Source organism: Stegastes partitus, unplaced genomic scaffold, assembly GCF_000690725.1.
Source record: "Stegastes partitus isolate 25-593 unplaced genomic scaffold, Stegastes_partitus-1.0.2 Scaffold58, whole genome shotgun sequence".
Lineage (NCBI taxonomy): Eukaryota > Metazoa > Chordata > Actinopteri > Pomacentridae > Stegastes > Stegastes partitus.
The window spans coordinates 237569-252116 of NW_007577789.1; the positions used below are offsets into that span (position 1 = coordinate 237569).

At 41.1% G+C, this 14548-nt stretch overlaps 1 protein-coding gene across 1 annotated transcript in view; it reads left to right on the top strand.

The window, feature by feature from the left end:
- LOC103353001 (TOX high mobility group box family member 2-like) overlaps positions 1 to 14548 on the top strand; it is a 79016-nt gene that overhangs the window by 22410 nt on the left and 42058 nt on the right. The window contains exon 2 of the mRNA XM_008275734.1: positions 8820 to 8912. The gene's annotated coding sequence lies outside the window, so the exon portion shown is untranslated. The remainder of the gene's footprint in view (positions 1 to 8819; positions 8913 to 14548) is intronic.

Genomic DNA, 14548 nt, shown 5'->3' on the forward strand with positions numbered 1-14548 from the left:
GGATCAATTCCAACTGTGTGTCTGAACATCAACTCAATGTGTTGAAATGGAAAGTATGCTATCGATTTGTGTCCATTAGAGCTCTACAGAAACATAAGCAGTGAGTGGCAGAACAAAAGAGGCTCTGTGTGTCACACAAGAGGAGACGTGCGGCACAAAGAGGACAGTGAGCTTCATGCAGTCTATTGGCATTTCATTGTGTATTATTTTAAGTGCAAACGTATATTTGCACTTCATGAAGGAATTTCACTCACTCACATCCATCCGATTGTGGATGCTTTGAAATGTATAGGTCTAATTACCCTGCAGAGGCAGTTAAAGTGGGTTTTAGTAAAGTGCTGTGAGAAATATGATTGACAATTTTTTTTTAAAAATGCCACTAAAACTGTGATGGAGGTTAGAAAACATGGTCACAACTCAGCTGCAACTGGACAGTCTTGTGAGGTTTGAAAGCACATATCCTGATATTTCCCTCTTCTCCCAAGTCATGCTTTCCCCTAAGAACGAAATACAATTACTCCATTGTGCCACACAGTACAGTATATCACATTCTGCACATTTCAGCTATGGGGGAAAAAAAAAAAAGAGACACAGTGTTGTGTTGTTACATATGGCATCATGATAAGTATGATTTAGAGGATGAGGATTGGAGGAGGGGTCACTGTGGGAGCACAAATAACTTTAGCGTTGGGATTGGATTAGTGTATCGTAAACAAAGTGCATATCCGGTAAATATCCTAATGCTTGGACCGCCGCTTGATCCGAAGCCAAGCAAACAGACGCCAACTTTAACATTTCTGCTCCATCTAATGGATATAACACACCGCAGAGAGGATTTCTTTTTTTTCCCCCTAAAATTAATAAACAATAAGCTGGAAAATGCAAAAAAAAACAAACAAACAAACAAAACACAAGGCTACACAGTCTTAGATGTGAAGACAATGATGTGTGACCACAACAGAAACAGTTAGACAAACAGTGTCTGGGCCCTTTTCAGTAGCGGCGCTGTTCAACTGTACCTACACGCTGATGACAGGAAACGTGGTGGTGACAAGGAAAACCCTGAGATGCCACACGGAGGGGTAAAAATAGGCCACTTGGCACGAGAGACGGTAAGAGAGGGGGAGGAGAGGAATCAGAAAGAGGGGAAAAATTGGTGCACACTATCTTGTTGCGGGGACTTTTCTCCTGCAGAGATATTGTTCACTGTTTGCAAGTTGTTTGATCAATCTCATTTTCACGATGAAAAAAAAAAGAAGTTTTGTTTCCTTTAGTTGAACTACAAAGGAACAATGAACACCCCTCTGTTTTTAAGCTTACAGTCTGCAACTCCCACACCTTGACAGTTGGAAAAGCTGCCCACTTCAACCCAAGGCGGCCTTAAACGTGTTACACATATCACTCCGTAACAGCGTCGGTAATGTTCAGTTTAAATGTTGACCCCCGGAAAAGCCGACAACACATTTGTTGTTGGTGTCAAGACTTTAACAGCTTGTGTAACTCACAAGAAGTCAACCGTGATTAAAGTATATAAATTGCTTATGCAGGGTTGGAAACTAGATGTAAGGTCTTCGGCTTCATTTAGCCAAAAGAGGCTTTAGCCTGGCTGTAAAGTGTGAGTTGTCACATGGGCTTTTCATAAGGTCACCAAACTGCAGCTTTTAACCTTTTGAAGCCTAACCAGCTTGTGGGCGTCTCCTGCTCTTGTAACATTTTTGCTGTCTGTGTAAAATCCTGCACCTCTATAGAAACCGCACGACCATGGACGGACTCATAGAGAGATGGAGAGAACTCAGAAAAGAACTCTTTTGTGAGGTATCGCAAAGTTAGAATGGTACGAATCCTAAGAAAAAAAAGAAGAAGAAGAAAAGAAAATTTAGTTGTTTTTTTTTTTGATTGTTTATTTTTCACAAATTGTAAAAAAAAAATAAAATAAATTAAAAAAATAAAAAATAGAATCACGTACCCACAGAAATTACCAGTACCAAAAAAAAGGGGTGGCTCTACTTACTATAGATATACTTTTACTACAACTACTTGATTTACTTCTTACGTATTCAATTTGTTTTCATACTTTTGTCTCCTATTGGCTCTATTTACGCACAGCCTACAGTTCATCCCAGTTCATCCTAAAAACTCTCTGAATTTTTCTCACATGACTTTTGGTCACAGCTGAGTCAATCATGACTTTTTGGATGCAGCGAGGAGGACAACATTTTTTTTTTTTTTTGCAGAATATAAATATATATTTTTGGCCGTTTTTTTGTAAGACAAAGTGATTTTTAAAAAAAATATCATGATTTTAGGCTTAGATTTGGTACACCACAGGTGATTAGTTCAAAAACGTTTGAGTATCCAACATTTTCTTCTGCTTGACAGATTCCAGTGCTGATAATTGACATCAGTATGCCAGGTTTGATCAGAGATAACATGCCTTTCAAATCTGCCAGTAAGTTTATGGGCTTTAGAGAGTTACTGCAATAACCACAACTAATGACAAGAAAACACTACAATCACTTTATTTCATATTCAGCAATGGATCAAAAACTGGGGGTTGAAGTCCCACATTGACTACAGATAAACTTTGACAACCAATATATTGATGGAAAGTGTCAACTGGAGGACTTTCAATACACACATGGGCATCCAGTTGTTTTAAGCTGAAAAATACTTTATTTAAAATGCAATTTGTGACAGGAAGATGCTGCTTTATGTTAATAATTAACCAAAAAACATGCCAAAAAGTTTGAGAAAGCCAATATGCCAGTATGTTTATATTCCTGTGAATGGATGTGTTGTGTACGGATCTACAGATGCAGACTCTTGTGTGTTTGTGTGACAATCCTGTATGGTTCAAATGGTCAAAAAAACTTCTTGCATCAAACAACACGTGAAAACTGTGCCGGCCTTTTTCCAACCAGACCACCGTGTGTGTTAGGCAGTGGTCAAGCTGTAACACCCAGTCAGCGAGAGTCCGCTCGTGGCCCTAGAGGAATGAAAAACGACGTGTCCTCACGCCTGCCCCTCCTCTGCATATCTGCTCATTCATCTGGGCTGCTCATTAAGGGGTAATTACCTGTAATTAGTGAATCATGTCGCTTTAATGAAGATGTTGAAAGCTGTTGGAGCCAGAAGGGCTGGCCTTAATTCTGAGTGATGTTCAAGATTAGCGGCAGACAGGAATTCAATAAAGGCGGACAGATTAATGAAATACTAGCATTTTCTTTTGCCCGGTGCCATAGGTGACTTGTATTGTGTTTATATTTCGCGTTATTTTTCAATTCCGGTGGCATCAACACCTGGCTCCGGAGGGCAAGTACGTGTTACTGTATCAGAGCGGGCTAATAGGCGCGATGATGATGAAGCTGTGTGCCTGAGTACATCTGTGTGTGGCGCTTGTAATGCTTGCTCTAATGTGTGCTGTGCTGAGTGTATGTGTGTGTGTGTGTGTGTGCGCGTGTCAGTGTGTGTGTGTGTTCCCTGGCGGCGTGGTGAGTGTTTAATCTGGCCCGGTGGCGTGCCGTTGGCCCGGCTAATCACAGTGTGTCTGTAGGAGTGCGCTGAGCCAGGGGAGCACGCCGTCGCTAACAGCGCCTGACAGACTCATTAGAGAGACCTGGCACTGAGCTCGCAAGACACACACACACACACACACACACACACACACACAGACCAAGATACACACATTCGAACACTTTGAAACACACACAGTGGGAAAGTCACTCAGGCTCAACTGCACACACATTGGGATAAATTCACACACTTACACGCTCCTTTTTTTTTTGATGTTCTGGCACTCTCATTCATGTAATTATCCATAGACGGATGTGTGGTGTCTCTCCCTTTCACACACACACACATACAAACACACACACTCGGAGCTTCACGTGTGAGACAAGGCAGCCAGTGACCCCTCGCAGTCGCAGCCCAAACACAGACAAGAGCTGAGAGGGCATCTGGGAAAAGAGGCGGGAGGGGGAAATGGAGGGTGGGAAAAAAAAACCAGAGGAGTGAAGTGCAGATAAGGTAAGTGTTGGAGGCAGCAGCACTTTCTCCCATTCTAATGGTTTCGACAGGTAAATGACACTTTCAGAGGCTAATTATCTGCATTCAGGGGATCATGTGCACGCTGTCAGAAAGCCTAAGAAAGTAAAAAATGTTCACACTGTGCAAATATAGGCATTCAGAGGTACTGGTCTTGGGCAAAACGGTCCTCTCTTCAAAATATGAAAATTCAAACCAAAAAAAAAAAAAACAATTCTAGGTTTGATAAGATTAGGTAGGATGAAATTTAGCCAAGTTCAACGAACTGCTTAGACAAATTACTTCAGACTTGCTTGCCTTGCACTCACAGCGGGGTTAATTGCAGCTCAGCTGCAGCAGAGCCAAGTGGAAACATTAGGTTTGGCTGAATAACAGGTGAATGCAAAGCAGGTCAATACGTAGTCAAGTGTGGGCCTGCCAGCTGTTCACTCCCTCTGCACCGCCACGGCACAATGGCGACACACACGCATGCACAAACATGTTCCTGATTTGCACACGAGGAAAAAAAAAAAAAACAGGGAGAGAGTTAGAACATGTAAACAAACCAAGCAGTAATCTATTTGTGTTTATGTCTATCTATGTTTTTAATTCAATTAAGTGAAGCAATACGCACAACAATGCAATAAAGAAGCTTTTATGTGTACTATGAACATGAGCAGCTGATTTAACTGTCTAGATAAGGCTTGAATAGTGTCATATAAGATTAGATAAGATAAACTTTGTTTATCTCTTACTGAGGAACTTCATATGTTACAGCAGCTAAAGGGCTTAAAGCATAGGTATAGTGAGGACCATGTACACGTTTTACATTTGCAGATGACAGATATTTTACCTGTTGTCAATAAATCCTACAAAAAACAGACTAAAACGAGCAGTGAATTGTTCCTACTAGCAGGTCCGAGTTATTCCTCGGTGCCATTCATGTCCAGAAATGATCATGAAGCCACACATTCCAGGATTCTTTTAGCTCAAAGGCCTCTTTAGCTAATAAATGCTCCACTGTGATGTTGAAGTTTCACATCACAGAGCAATTTTATCCATAATGACAAAAGTTTCCACTAAGAACAAGTACGTTAATGTCATGGGATTTGTGTGTACAGTGGGAGAAATAGCAAGCAGTGCTTTTAACAGTTGATAACACTGATAAGGCTGCAAAAAAGAAAAAAGCACGTCCTTCACAAAAGCAGGCCTTTTCTGTGCAGGAGAATTTATGTTCTCCTGCCAGTAAGTCTCTGTGTGTGTCTTTCTCTCACTTTTCCCAGTCGCTGTTATGCTTCTCTTTCATACACTAACCTCCTTGTCTGGATTTTTAATCTCGCCTGGTAGTGGTAACAGGAACAAGTTTTTTCGCTGACAGCCTTGTTTCACCTAAAAGCCAAATAAAACTGTCTTTAATTTTCTCTGCCGCCACCATGTTACGGGCCAAATCTCTCTCTCTCTCTCTCTCTCTCTTCAGTGCAATAGCCTGTTTTTGCTCCTCCATTCTCTCTCCCTCACTCTTCTTCAGCGCAAGGCTATGACATTGAGGGAATGTGATGTGATGTATTGTAGTGAATAATGTATTCTGCAAGGATTGTACAGAGCGCGTAGAGCAGATGGCAGCAGGTTGATCTCGATGTGTGTGTGTGTGTTTAATGATGACAGTGTGTATATGTGTGACGTGCGTTTGGGCGTGTGTGTGTGTGTGTGTGTGTGTCCTCACCCAGAATGGGGGAGGGGAAGGGAGTGGGGGTTGGTGTATATGTGTGTCTATGTGAGCCTCCTTTGTGAGATAAAACATGCAAATGGTGGATTATTTTAATGCAGTTTTTTCTAGAACCCCGAGCCTTAATCCCTAAAGCAGTTGAAATGAAAATAGTATATGTTTTCTTTCAAACTCTCTCCCTCCCTGCCTGTTTTTTCTTTTTTTTTCCTCTCTTTTTTTTATATTCCCTGATAGGAATTTACAACTACCAGCTGTCTAGGAACAGGATCCTTTGCACTTTAATTTCTCTCTGGTGTAGTTACAGCCAAAGACTAATGATTACATCTGGATAGCATGGAATCGACTAAAGCTAGTCAGGCTCCAATGGCTCCGATACACAGTCAAAGTATCGTTTTTTTTTTTCTTTTTCTGATTGAGCGGTGATAAAAATGTCGAACGTAAGAATGGAGCTGAATGCTCGGTTTGTTACTCTGAGTGGACTACAGATGTAAAATATGCGCATTTATAAACACTTGCTCGAGCACACTCACATATATGAATGTAAAAAAAAATAAAAAATCCCCCCTCATCCAAAAAAAAAAAAGAGTCACAGAATTGCAACTGGTGCAAATTGCCTGGTAGATGCCTGGCAACTGGCCTGCGATGCTACTGAGGCTAGACGGCACAATAACAAACATGCAAACGTGCTTTTTTTTTATTTTTTTTTATTGTATCCTCCCACACCACGGATGCAAAAATAGAGGAAAAGTCAAGAACCTTTTATATGAAAATGTTTTATCAATAAATCATTGTTGACCGAGGGAAGATATTTGTGAAATATCAAGGCTGAATCAGAGCAAGCAGGAGGGAAGAAGGAAAAAGAGCTTGACATCGTTTTCTCTTTAATATCAGGGACAATGAGCATAATTGAGTAAATGTATTTAAGTATTTGAGCGAGCTGATTCAGCCTCTCTGGGATGGTTCATATTGTACATAAGGCAGAATAATGCCCGAGGCAATTCATTAGTGGTAAATAATTGAGAGGCTCAGATAGTGCTAAGGTAAAATGCCTGTTATTATTTTATGGAGTTTGTGTTCTTCGGGCTCTCCAGTTTAAGACTATTAAAAATGCACAAGCCTTCCCACAAATTACTCACTCGAAAGATTCACAATGGGTGCTAATGACTAACCATCCATCTTCCATTGTTTTCAAGCTCAGTGAAAGTGTTTCGCTGCACCATTATCAATTGTATTTCTGCTTTTGGTAAAGTTCTTTTATTTTATGAAGACTGCTATTTTACCCCCTCGTGCTTTTTACTCATTTTATTTGAGGTAATTAAGGCACATCAGCTGCAGCAGGATACATTCCACTGACATTTCATTCCAACAGATTTCTCTGACTCCCATTTTTGAAAGCTTCTAACTCAAACAGCAGCCTCTCATGCACAGGTGTGATGGAGCCAGTCAGCCAGTATGGATCCATATAGGAAGGTTCTGTGTTGTAGTAGAGTAAACACTGGCAAACAAGCAAAATCTACCTACAGCTATATGTTTCACAGGCTCAGGCAAATGTCATTTCTTACATTAACTTGCATTTAGCAGGTTAGTCTCTGCTGAAAGTAGTTTTTTCTTCGTCTTTGAACTCAGCAGTTTTTTTCTTCACTTCTCTGTCTTTTATTTGTCTCTGAATACTTCTTCACAGAAGGACTCTTATCTGTTAAAAATTGTCACCTTTACATGTCGGTTTTCCGGTGATGCAACTTAAAGGCGACTGAGGGTTTTTTTTTTTTAACATCTCCTACACCCACACGCCACCACGTGACAACCAAGAAATGGGGGAGCATCTAAAGGTCTAATCAGTTATTCACAGCGCTCGATGCTCTATAATAGCATGGTGTGTTTAGCCTGTGGTCTGTGGCCTGGTCTCATGCGCTGTTTGTTCTTAATAAATCAACTGTTGTGTATACTTGTGTGGCATTTTGTAAGATGTTGACACTTGTGGTCGGACTGCTTTTTTAGACATGCCAGCAGCCTAACTTTCGGTAGTTGCAGTTTGGTCAAGAAGAACTTGGTAGACACGTACATTGTCCTCAGAGTATGAATGCAAACCTGTTTCTGCACCTACTAAGTGTTTACTGTCCAGCTTCTCTTGCAACCACAGAATCTACGTTGCCTTCAAGCGCCTGCAGTGTCACAGTTTTAAGTGTCACATTTTCAGAATTTCTTTCTCTCTTTGTCGATTCCCTGATTCGTCATCTAGTGCAGCAGGTTAAAGCTCTCCATCACTTCTAATGTTAGAGCTAATGAGCGAATTCCAGCCAGTTTTAGCATATCAGATAGCCAGAAATCAAAGGTGCTGAGGAGGCGTTCCGTTTTGATTCAACATGGCACCACCCTCAGGCTACACTACAATTTTTCAGCCTCTGATTTCTGTTGTTTAATGAGCATTGCATCTTCATCGGGGCCACTAGTCTGGCTGTGGACTCGCTTTATTGAAGCACCACGTAATGCGCTCTTGATTACAGAAGCTGATGTTTGCGGGCCATATTTATAATGTGAATTCTATTAGATTACTCTCGCAGCTGTTCATAACCCAATCTAGCGCTGCTAGCTGTACATGGAAACAACTCCACTCGTGCCCCGTGATGTTTCCTTTTGGTCTCCAGGAAAAACCCTGGCTCGGTGCCAGCGTTCAGCCCCACTGTCTTGTAGGGGGTTTTGTGTGTTTGCTTGTCAGTGTGGGGAGGTGAGCGTGGGGAGGAGGCGTGTTCGGGGTGGAGGGGATGTCAGCTCATTAACCTCCATTCTTCCCCTGCATAGAGTCACTGTGTAAGTCTCATGTCATTACTCCTCCCCCTGCACGTGTGTTCTGGGCATGAGGGGGGGAAGAGCAGAGCAACCGGAGAAAGGAAAGAGCAGGGGAAAGGTTCAACGGGGGGTTGGGGGGTGTCTTGACATGTTCCCTTTACAAATGCCCTGCTTGTATCTCGCAAACTAAAGCCCCGCAATCTCATTTCCTTCCCCACTTTTTGTCTTCTCTTTTCTGTCTTCTCTTTGTCCCTCCCTGCTGTCTCTCTCTCTCTAACCACAGGCCCGGTACAGTGTGGGTGAACGAGGGGTAAGGCTCCACACTGCCCCCCCTCCAGGCATCAATCCGTCTAGGAAAAGACTGCCCACTGCTGTGGTGAGATACAGTAGCCAAGCCCCCAAATTCTGAACCCCTTTTTTCTTGTTTGTGCTCGCCGATTGATCTGGAAAGGTGTACCTCAAGGTACCCGCCTGGGCCCGGAGGAATTCTGGAGGCTCCAGACTGAGTTGAAATGAAATGTCTCTTCATATTTACTTATTCAACTCATGCAACCCCCTACATGCACATCTACAGTTTTATGCATAAACGTTTCGAGATGTTTTTTTTTCTTTCACACAACACGAGCATGTATGTAGAGATAGCGATTGTTATTGGAATTTACAGCCGTTTCTTAATTGCAGCAACATATGTGTGAAAACAAGCAGAGGTGCAAAATACGCCTCTGTAGTTGTTACAGTCAGGTCACGCTGTGCATGCATCTTGAGAAACAAATTAGCTTTGAATCTGAAAGTGCTGTTGACACCTTTAAAATTAGTCTTGACCAACTATTAAGTGATTCATAAAAGGCTGTATTATTTTGACACAGATTGTGCTAGCAATGCATCTTTTATATTTCGATTCAATTCAATTCAAATAACTTTATTTATCCCCTAGGGGCAATTCAAAATGCATACGTTTTGATGTTGTAATGTCACTTCCTGCATTTTTTTTCTTGTTGAAACTACACTGACAGTCTGTCGGCCTGTCAGATATTATTGGTGACAATGAAGCACACTTCCCTATTTAGTAAGCTGTAAAATTGTTTTTGTGTTACCATGTGTATGTGGTCTTACTTGTGCTATATTTATTTTCTATTTGAAAGTGAACACACCACAACCTGGTTATCAGCAGCTCTATTGTTTTCTGTTCATTCCTGTTCCCTGCTGCATGTTTAACTCCGTTGCATGTCGACACCCATGGAAATACTCCGATGCTCGTAATGATTTATTTTAGTCAAAACAGTCAAACTTCAGGATTTTTTTTTTTTTCTCTCCTTCTCCCTTTGCTCTTTCATACTTCACTCTGCGCACAGGCAAGAGAGCACAGTAGATTGCAATGAGATAACCAATTATATGCTAGAGGAAACCAGACTTTTTTTCTTTTTTTTTTTCCTGCTGCAGTTATCTGATGCTGCGGTGAGCAGAGGCAAAGGGCTGGGGTAATGTGACATTCACTTTGCCCTTTATCTTCTCTCATCACTGTTTACCCCAGTCAGTTAAAAGTGGCTTGTGCTCTGCATCCTCTCATGCTGCCAGAGAAACCTCACTGACAAAGACTCACGTAGAGACATGAACATACTGTACGGACACTCATATCGTACGCGCGAACGTGCGAGTCCACACATACGCGTCCTCACCTCAGACAGTGTAAGTGTCAGGTAGAGCGGTGGGATAACTACTTTCCTCCAAGTAGCGCCCATGTTGTTAAGTATAGTACGACAGCACCTGCTGCGGCTAGCTGCTAATTGTATGTGATGCGATTGCGCTTGATGCTAGGAAGGTGTTTCCCTGCACTGGTTAGCAGGTCGGCCGTTGAAGACCGCCGCAGCAGGATGAGGGAGGCCATGTGGGTGGCACTTTGGTGTGACATGTTTTTTTTTTTCTGTTATACCTTTTGCACGTGTGCTCACACGTGGCTCACGCTATGGTTTTGACCTGTTTTGCACTCTGATCTAGTTACTGTACAGACAGACTGATGATACCGATGATACACAATCAAACTGTCTTTTCACATGGCTGTGAGAAAATGCAGCTATACTTCCTGCAACAAGCCTAATAGGCAAAGAAGCATTCATGTATAGTTGCACTGGGGTAACTTTATTCAAGCGCATTTGACTGATGAACTAAAAGTCTGCAGTAACAAATGCATTGAACAAGTTAAATTGCAACACTGGCTAGCAAAAAGTTGCATCTACGTAGCAGCATTTAAATTCATTTGGAATTATGGTTTCTGCTCACTTAATGAATGTTATGTCAAGTATTTAATATGTTTTGTTCTCCACTGACTCCTGAGGGAAATATCAGGCTGTTTTACTGCAATGTGCTCCACTACAGTGAGGTTTTGGAGGTTTCTCTCTGAAAAGAGTTGCCTGCTCTGGCACCAATGAGAGCTGTGAGAGGGAAATAGTAAAGTTGTGTCCAGGAAACAATGAAAACAAGGAAAACAATGAGCTGAAAGGAAGAAAAAAACAAAACAAAACGCATAACTGAGAACTGAGGGTGGGTTCATATAACCCATTGTTATTATAAAAAATGTTAATTACAGCTTCTTTCAATGAAAAAATGGGACCGCAAAAGAAAAGTTGAGACGTAGCGCATTAAAACTACAGGTAGTATCAACAACAACAACGTGTGTATTGTGCAGTATGACAGTTATAATACCATAAATCATAAATAAGAAGAAAAAAAAAGAAAAGAACAACAAAAACAGTCTCCTATCTGCTCTGTGTCAACACAGCCTGCTGTTTAGGACAGTTCTCTTGAAAAGAAAAACCAAAATTTTTGTCATGTGACTGTTGGTTATAGCTGAGTAACTAATAGCTTCACTGTGGCAGCGAAGAGTGCAAAATTTTTAGCTTTTTACAGAATTTGGAAAAAGCAAATGGTTTGTTTTTGGCAAATGTTAAAATAAGGCATGTAGGGGCGCCGCTATAGCTCACCTGGTTGAGCTGGCGTCCCACATGCAGGGCTACAGTCCCAATGTGGAGGTCATGAGCTCGAATCCCGCTCATGGCCCTTTCCCACATGTCCTCCCCCCATTCTTCTCCCCTACTTTCCTGTCTCTCTCTGACTACACTATCCAACAAAGGCACAAAGGCCAAAAAAATAACAAAAAAAAAAAAAATAAGGCATGTAGTGATTTCAGTGAAATCTTGTGATTTTGCGCCTTACAGATAAACACTTCAAGGACTGTTGGGAAGTTCTTTGTTTTTACAGTTTCTGGCCTTGGTGAATAGTGGTATTTTGGCAAGTTTTTTTTAAAAGCAACATGCTTTTCAGTCTCACCAGTGGGTTTTGAGGTTCACAAGGTTAAATCAAATTTGTAATAGTATTTTACATGTGCCATTTGCAACACAAGCATGAAGTTACTGCAAGAAGAGTTTCAGATAAACACTGTGTGACTAGTAGGTTTTTTTTGTTTGTTTTGATTTCCTGTATTTGGAAGAGAAACCATATCTGGGTTGCTTTATGACATTATTTTGATGATAGATATGTCAAAAACAGAAAATGAGACCAGAAAATCTCATCACATTCTTAAAAACCATTGGCCTGTGTAGACTATCGCACGTCACCATCACCGTTTAGATTTTTATCCTGATGTGAACTCACTAAGTCACAGTGAACCCAAGTTCACGGTGGAAACAAAACCTTATTTAGCGCCAACCTCCATCCTCCCCACGCAATCTCAATCTGCCCTCCCATCTCTCACCGTCTCTGCTGCTGACTGTTGCTTCTGTTTTGTGGTTGCTCCAGTGCAACAGAGAAGTGGATGAATGGGAGCTTCAGCTTGGCTTTTTTTAGTTTTGCTCATAGGTGAAGCCGGAAACGGTTGAAACCTGTATTTTGTGGGTGAAACAAAAAAAAAAGTTGATAGGATCATGTGTGTTTGTGTGTGTTGTTTTACTGTGAAGCCGATGCTCGTTATAGCTGATGGATTGCTCCATGCGCCAATAAAACTGGGTAGTTCTTTAGCAAAATCAGCTTTTCTTTTAACACTTTAGGAACGCAACACCACCCCGATTCATGCTCTCCATTCCTGTAACCAGATACTTTCTCGGATGGCACTAAGCCAGCAAACTCCAAAGAGAATTCCATCGAAATCCACCCGAGAGAAAAAGGGGGAAGCTGCAGCATGTATCTTGTCGATATCTGACCATGGCGTTTATGTAGTCCACTGACCGGAGCGCTGCACGTCCAGATAAACATAGCCTGAGTTTTTGCATATGAAAATGAAGCGTGCAGCTGATAAAGGTGAGGATACAGAAGATGCTGGGTGTTGCTGGATGTGACCCCGGCACTGCTGCTGCTGCAGCCGAGTGTGCACATGTAGTGTGGGTGTAGTGTGTTTAGTGTGTGTGTGCAGGATCAAACTCTCACACCCAGGAAGAGGCCCTGTTTCCCTTATCTAACGACAACAGAGCATGTGTCGCCATGGCCACAGGCTGTGCTTTTTATGGGCTTTGTGTGTCTGTGTGTGTGTTTGTGTATATGTGTGTGTGCCATGTTCATTGTTTGCCCATGTTCATTGTTTGCTTGGGGCGTGGTGCAACACCAGAATTGTTACTATAGTCTCTCTTCTCTCTCCTCCTCCTCCCATGCAACTCTGAACATCTACCTACTGCTGCAGCTCTTTCTTTCTTTCTTTCTTTCTTTCTTTCTTTCTTTCTTTCTTTCTTTCTTTCTTTCTTTCTTTTCACCCTTCCTCTGTTTTTAAGTGCGACTGTATTCGTGTGTCTGTCTCATCCTCTCTGCTGCCTTTGAACCAGCAGTGACAACTTGGGCAACATCAAAATTCATTGTCTCAGGTTGAGGTTTGTTAGGTCGCTCCTACAGCTTAATTGAACAGACGACTGGAGAGAGAGAGAGAGAGATAAAAAAAAAGAAAAAAAGAAAAAAAAAGGAGAAATAAAGAGGAGAAGGGGGGAAGATGAGGAAGAAGGGTGCTCAAACAGGCATACATATTGCATGAGCCCTCACCAGCAGCACCACCACCACACCCCTTTTCTTCACAGAATGGCTGTGTACTGTTCTGGGCTTATTAATTCCGCTCGGTGAGAGAATTATTTTTAGAGACTTGGTGTTCTGGCAAAGGCTTTTAAAGTCACAAGTATTACACATTCTGCTTATAGATTCCCTTTTATTAATTGAAAAGTTCAAAAAGTTTGTTGTGGTTGTTCTCCAGTGTGTATGTTTTTTGTTACACTTTCACACATGTATCGCGGTGGTTTTCTTGAATATTGATTGAGTAGAAGTAAAGTTAAAAAAAGGGGAAAAAAAGCGAGCTACATCTTATATTATTTACTACATACTGCATGCATTACAAAATAAGATACACATGAGTAAAGGTCAGTGTAGAAATAGTGCAAAAATGTGTTTTTATTTGCATTTATCATGTATATTATTTAAGTAATTAAATTGCGTTCTAACATTGCAGCTGCAGGAGTTCAATCTGTAACAGTGCATCATATTTTGTTCAGCTTTTTATGTTAAATCTTAATCTATAGCAAAGAAACTAGTTAATTTCTCTTCGTATTTACTTATTAAACTCTTAAAACTCACACAAATATACACTATTATGCATCAATGTGTGAACACATCAGCAGATAACGCAACACAAACATCTACTTTTATTCAAAGATAGTGATTTATGATGTGTATTATGTATATCATTGAATTTGCATCCACAGCAGTTCAATCTGCGCCATATTTTTTTCGGCTAATTCTGAAAAATCTTAATTTGCAGCAAACTATATGTGCTGAATACATGCAGTGGAGAAAAAAACGTGTAGTTTTTCCTTTAAAATGTAGCAGAAAAGAGATTGTACATAGCGTAACATAGAAATTCTAAATGCCTCAAACTTTTAAATAAGCCCACTCCTCACATAACTTTACTTTTTGGCCCGTGACAAGCCTTTTGAGTTCATGATCAAATGTTTTACCAATCATAAATATCAGCAGACAATTAAAACAAGT